Source organism: Leuresthes tenuis, unplaced genomic scaffold (genome assembly GCF_036924035.1).
Source record: "Leuresthes tenuis unplaced genomic scaffold, fLeuTen1.0.hap1 SCAF_9, whole genome shotgun sequence".
In the NCBI taxonomy this organism is placed as follows: domain Eukaryota; kingdom Metazoa; phylum Chordata; class Actinopteri; order Atheriniformes; family Atherinopsidae; genus Leuresthes; species Leuresthes tenuis.
Window position 1 is genome coordinate 15,882,067 of NW_027325363.1, and position 6,863 is coordinate 15,888,929.

Sequence of the window (6,863 nt, forward strand, 5' to 3'; positions counted from 1 at the left end):
TATTTTAAGTTTTAGTGACGTGGTTCATGTGGGAGCCAGAGGGCCTGCACATTTCCCTGTGTGTATCATTCATTATTCTGCAAAGACCACTTGAATACACTCCAGGGCAACTTTCTTTTTTCTTCATGTCTTCCTCACTTGTCTCCACAACTATCTCAGACATTCGCTTCTTCCCCTTCTTGTATTTCTCCCTCCCCATAATCCATGACCTTTAACTTTAACCCCTGTGGCTAATGACCGTGGGGGGTTAAAATTGGCTTAGTATGAGATCACGCGGAATAAGAGAAGGCACCATCACCCACCCAACACTGTCACGTCATACCAGTCACAGCATGACCAATGCAGACGTTCCCTCTGCCGTCTTAAAATAATCTCGGAGGCGATTTCTTCACTTTCTTCCTTTTCTCCCCTTGGTGTTCATGTCGTTATGTATGCTTATTTCTCTCCCTTTCTTTGCCTTCTTTCTAGGTACTACCTGAATGATGATTCACCTGCGCAGTCAAGCCTTGCTGCAGATTGGGTTCCCTAAAATTCAAACTGGTCTATCACCTTCAAGAGCCCACAATAAGCGGAGTACAAGTGAAGTATTGGCTCTCTCGTTCTCTACTCCTGAGGGGTGTAGTACAAGCAAGTTCAGGCTTTTTGCGTGTCAGCTGGCTTGACAAAAACCTAAAGAGTACTACAGCCACGGTTATGAACGTTTTCTGCGGCTCTGCACAAGCTTACTTAAAAATGGAGACTTTATGCATCCTTTGATGCATCTTCCACATAACATACAACCTGAGTTCTACGATGGAGTATGCCATGATGTGCGAATTTCATGAATCAATATGTTATACACAGTAGAACATAGAAAACATATCAAATGTTGAAAAGGAAACTAGGAAACTAGTTCATGGAAAATGTAAGTGCAACAACAACAAAGTTTGGACAAGGCCATATTTACCAATTTGTAGCACTCCCACTTGTTTTAACGACAAACTGTAAATATCTGGAAACTGAGGCGATCGGTTGCTGGAGCTTTTGGAATGTTCTTGGATTCTTGTCTGAAACCAGCTTTTCTACTATGAAGCCATGCTGTTTTAATCTGGCCTAGCATTGTATTTCTGACATGTACAAGGCCGTCCTTGAAAAAGACGCGGTCTGAATGGAAGCATGTTGCTCTAAAACCTGTAGATACAATTCAGCATTGATGGTGACGTGCAAGTTGTGGGTGCAATAAGCACTAATACACCCCCATACCAACAGAGATCAAGGCTTTTGAGTACTGATAGTGAGCCATATGGTCCTGCGTCTCTTTTGTCCAGAGGAACATATAAGATTTGGCCCCGAGAGGACGGCAGCATTTCTGGAAGATGTTCGCATAATATTACTTCTTTGCATGATAGAGCTTTAACCTGCATTTGTGGAAGGCACGGTGAATTATGTTCACAGACAATGATTTCTCAAAGTGTTCCTGAGCCCGTGCAGTGATTTACAAAACAAAACCTGAGGGCCTGATGATCATAGGCAGCCAGAATTGATTTTCAAGTTTTGTGCCTTGGACATTGAGATGTTTCCAGATTCTCTGACTCTTTTGATGACACTATGTACTGCAGATGATTCTTAAGCTCATCGATTTGTAGAATCAGTTTTTTGGTGAGACTTTACCTCTTTAATTTGCTTTTTCTTCAAATAGTATAAAGTCTCACTCTCAACATTTGATATGTTTTCTATCTTTAAGCACAAATAAAACATTTCCTTATGATGTTTGCAAATGACTGCATTTGGTTTTCATGTCCCAAACTTTTTGGAAATGGGGTAGTGCACCTGTTTATGACCTTTCATCTATAAGTAGTACAGCAAGGTTGTACGATTGGTCAGGAATGAAGAATCATTTCGGCAATATGATGCTGCAACTAATACGAGAAAGGACTGTAAATATCTGTCTGCTGTTTATGTCAAGCCTCACAAAACCTTTTGACATTTAACTTCATACCAAGAAGTGCATTTAGCTCTGAAACTGTCCAATAATAATGTGGAAACAATTTAAGTCCAGGACCAAATCAATGGGAAAATAACATTATTAATTGACAATTCTCAAATACATAGATAAGTTAATGTTCTAATCTATGTTTGATCTCATATCAGCACTATAGGATGAACTTTCGAGCAAATTATTTAATAAAATGTTTAAAATGACAAAATATTAAAAAAATTATATATATATTTAATATATATATATATATATATATATATTTAATTGAGATATATTTAATTCACTGTTACTGCAAAGCTTCTTTGATGACACTGCACAGCTAAACCGGTTTCATATCAAATGTATTCTGTTTTAAAGTTTTAAATTCAACACTGACTTCAGGTCAAAAGGGATGATTTCCAGCTCAATTAGTGATTTAGTCTTTTTAAACGATGCAACCTTTACTCAACATCAGTTAAGTGCTTTAAGTGGGGATCTAATCAGCATAGATTCAATGGCTCTGCAAGATAACATTTAAATGTTGTATCAGTCTGTCTGATTTTTTTTTCCAAACACTGAGCATTAAATACTCCTTATCTGGCCAGAAAGCCAACTTTGTGACACTGACTTAAGGCTCAACATACCTCACTGAGCCATTGGTCTTGCTTTGTCATACAATACCTGGTCAACCTGAGCGCTCTTAGATAACTTTCGATGAAAAGTTATGTGGTGGGAGGTTGTGGAAATGGTAGGGTTGGGGTACCCTACACTTTCTTTCACACACAATCTCTTTTGTTTCCACACAGTATGGGGTTTTTGGTTGGTGCCACTAAATGTCTTTTTTTGGATCAGCTGGTCTTTTGTCCCCTTATTGTTTGTAGGAGCGAGATTTAGGCCTGATTTTGTTATGTTTATTTAATTAATTTGGCACAATGACTTTACCCCCATCATCCCCCTTCATTTTTGTGAAAATTTACGAATTTTATTCAAATTGCATTCAGATGAATACAAAGGTTCAATAGAGTACTGGAACTCTTTTTGCTTTGACTTAACTTCTGTGTGTTGTCTGTTGCCCTCTGGTTTTTTGTAACAGGTACTCTCAAGGAGGTATGAATATAAAAAAAACACACCACTCTTATCTTTTGGGAACGCCGTCAATGTTTCAGGAGATATAGTCCAATCACCTTCCAGAGGGAGATGAATGCCTTCACCAAATAATAAACTGCTTTGCACAATGGCAAATTTGATTTCTTTTTTTTTTTTTTTGCCTAATAAGGGAGACGTTAACAAGACTTGAACAGTTTCTATTGTGTTATTGTGTTTTACCTTGCCATGTAAAAAAGAGAGGAAACTATATAAGAGCATTGCAAAACATCTGTGCTCCTCTTGGTTGAAACATCATAATCAGAAAAAAATGTCACTCTTTAATCATCTTTGATTATGAGTAATAATTCTCACACATTAGCTACAGCCTTGAAATGTTCAATTAGAGCTTCATGCAAAAAAGCAAATGTCCAGGCCTGTCAAAATGAAGTTCAATAATATCTAACCGGGCACATTTAAATCGTTTTTTGCAGATGGTTTTCTCAGTCTTTCTTTTTTCACTGGACAGTTTGCATTGCCTGATTTGTATCAATCTCCCATCACTTTACACCTTTCAACACATACACCTCCTGCCTCGTGCTTGGCAACAAAATGCAAACGTCCCAGTCAAATACTAAGATGAGGAAATGACCAAACTGATGGAGAGACTAAGAAAACAAGCTGATACTTTTTGTGAATGACTTAGCTTGCTTGTGTTATTTTTGAAAGAAGCACTGGCAACCGTTATTTGGTAGGAGAGCAAGCCAAGGAGATTATTGAAAGCCAAAAGGAAATGGAGGGGCTTCTGGTGATAAATTCTGTCAGGAACCTACAGAGTTGACCAGTTGAAGCCACAGTCTGACAGTTGATGATTTTCCCAAGATCTCTTTTGCACACAGTGGGAGTTCACATGTTCAAAAACAGGCGCAGATTAACAACGAAATGAAACAGTACACATTTAACTCTTGGTAGGCCTGTGAAATGGCTATTGTTTTAGTGATGTATGTTTTAAGGCGGCATAAAAAGTTCAAAATTTATGTTTAAACTTTAAACTCTATGGTTAGTGTAGACACGCCAATCATCAAACTATGTTATCTCTGTCGAATCTTCCTCGCAGCTATGAAAAGCTGTTTCCCTAAATAAATCCCACCAGTCATCAGGACAACAGAATGCAAATGTTGCTCACCCTGCGAGCTGAGATAAGAGAGCACAGTGCTTCTAGGCTGCATCCGTCGTCACGCTGCCGCGTAATAGCCACACGCCTCTACAAACATCAGCCAAACATAATCAATACCACCTCCTCCTTTTGAGACAGGCGTCTGAGATAAAGTTGCAGAACTGATGTGTAAGGGAAACTAATTTATCTGTTGTTGTGTGATATAAAAAAAATTGGTGTAATCCACATCTAATTACATGACATCAATATATAGACCAAAGCCTTGGGTGCAATACAAAATTCCACAGAGGAATTGCAGCAGCAGTTCAAGCCGCTCAGACAGTGCTGATCCTTTCTGAGTCGTGCTTAAATCACACCTACAGTACATTTGCCAAAGATTGTGTTGTTTAAGAAGGGTTTTTTTTTTCGCACACTATATCAAGCACGAAGTTCGATGAGAAGTGCGCCACCTCTGCATTAAACAGCTTTGATTTAGTTTTAAGGTGCTATTCACTGCACAAATGCAGCTTTACTACCAGTGTTAGTTAAATGCATCTCTATATCTCATGTATAGTATGACTACTTATGAGCTGTTTTAATTGTGCTATTACAAAGTCCACTCAGTTTCTTACCCTGGAATTTATTATTCGTGAATGAGGCTGAACGTCTAAGACAATGCATCAAAAAACGAGATAAAAAGCTCAATAAAAAACATGGCCAGCGTCAATAAAAACACTCTTACATGGGTCACACAACTGATAACAGGTTAGTAAGCGACAGGTGTTCACATCTGACCAAGAGGAGGACAGTGCTCTCCAGAAAATGCACAAGCTTCAGAGAGACCATGACCTGTTGAACTGCAACGGTTTAACTGCAATGGTCCATGCATCCATCTAATTTCTATTTCCTACAACTGTAGGATCGCAGGGGGGCTGGAGCCTATCCCAGCCATCATTGGGCGAGAGGCGGGGGAAAACACCCCAGACAGGTTGCCAGTCTATCACAGGGCCACACAGAGACATATGACCACACACACCCTCACACTCACTCCTAGGGACAATTTAGAGACAACAATTAACCTAACATGCATGTTTTTGAATGGTGGGAGGAAGCCTGAGTAGCCCACACCTACACATACACTGGGAGAACATGAAAACTCCACACAGGAAGGCCCCAGCTGGGAATTCAACCTGGACTCTCGCTGTGAGGCGATGGTGCTAACCACCACACCACCGCGCAGCCTCTTCATTCAGAAAAAAACAAGGTCTTCACAGTATGTCTGCTTCCCATTTTATAATGTGCACCATCTGACTGTTGTGAGTGCTAATGTAATCAGAGCGTGGCAAGACAGGTGTTTTGAGAACGCGGCAGAAAAATGCAGACCAGTCCCCTTCTGTGTCCACATGCTTATGCAACAGTGATCTGTTCAGCAGTAGGGGGTGACACTGCTGACAAACATGTAGACCTGTCTGCCTGAAACAGGCCTAAAATGAAAGCACACGCTTATGATCGCTGCAGGGGCAACACGTCCGAAGTCTGTTGATGGCGATTAATTGAATCGCTTACACCAGCTCAGAGGGCACGCAACAGGGATGGGCCCAGCATAAGTATTTTAGAGAAAAACTGCCTGGAAGTCAAATGGACATGAGAAAAACAACTAAACTCTAATATGTGAGTCACAGTTGTAAGAGCAAGGCCTCAGATGCCGCACACAAGTTCCAAAGATTTTTTGTGGCGCAGCAGTGGGTTGTGCTTGTTGAAGATTTGCAGCACTCTTTACATGAGGAGGTCATCATCACAGGCCCGATTGACGTCACGTGAAAAGTGCCGTGCAGAGTCACAAAATGGTCAACTCGTCGTAGATTATGGGCAAGACATCAATGTTTCACCAACATAATTTCAAGAAGATTCTAAAGCGAATTAGATGAACGTAAAATGGGCAAGAAAAACCCAACCCAAGCATCAAATCTTAATGAGAAGTGAGTGATATAACCTCATCATAGAGGCATGTCTCTAAGAATGTATGAGGGAGAGGATGTTATACAACAGAAGCCAGCAAGAGGCAAAGAAAAGTTTTCTGAGTCTGGGATGGCATGATATTTAGGATCATTAAGGTGTGGTGGACAAAAATACAGAAATACAGAGACAAATGAACCGGGACAATATGTCACTGTCTCTTTAAGGACCAAACGCACACATCCACACACAGCTAGATATCTAAATTATCCAAATCATAGGGAATACAGTGCTATACTACAACAAAATGACTGACCATGGCTCTGATACTAATTCTTTAGAGAATTAGGGGAATACACAACATCTGCGGTGTTTTCCCCCTTGGAAATCAAATGCTGTAAACCAAATTAAAGCCCAGGACTCAGCTGTGACACACACGTTTGTTGAATGTTCGAGTTTAGCTTGAGTGGTGCCTCCTTTTAGAACGCTCGTGGCTGGTGAGTTACCCAACCTCCGTCACCTCGCAAACACAAGATTAAATGTAGCACGATTTGAATATTGGTTGTGCTTTGGGGACGAGAAAGAGAGACAGGGACACACACACACACACACACACACACACACACACACACACACACACAGAGAGAGAGAGAGCTTCAGATTAAGACACCCGCCTCTCTGGAAGCATATTGTGCCGGAGCCTGTGTGTGA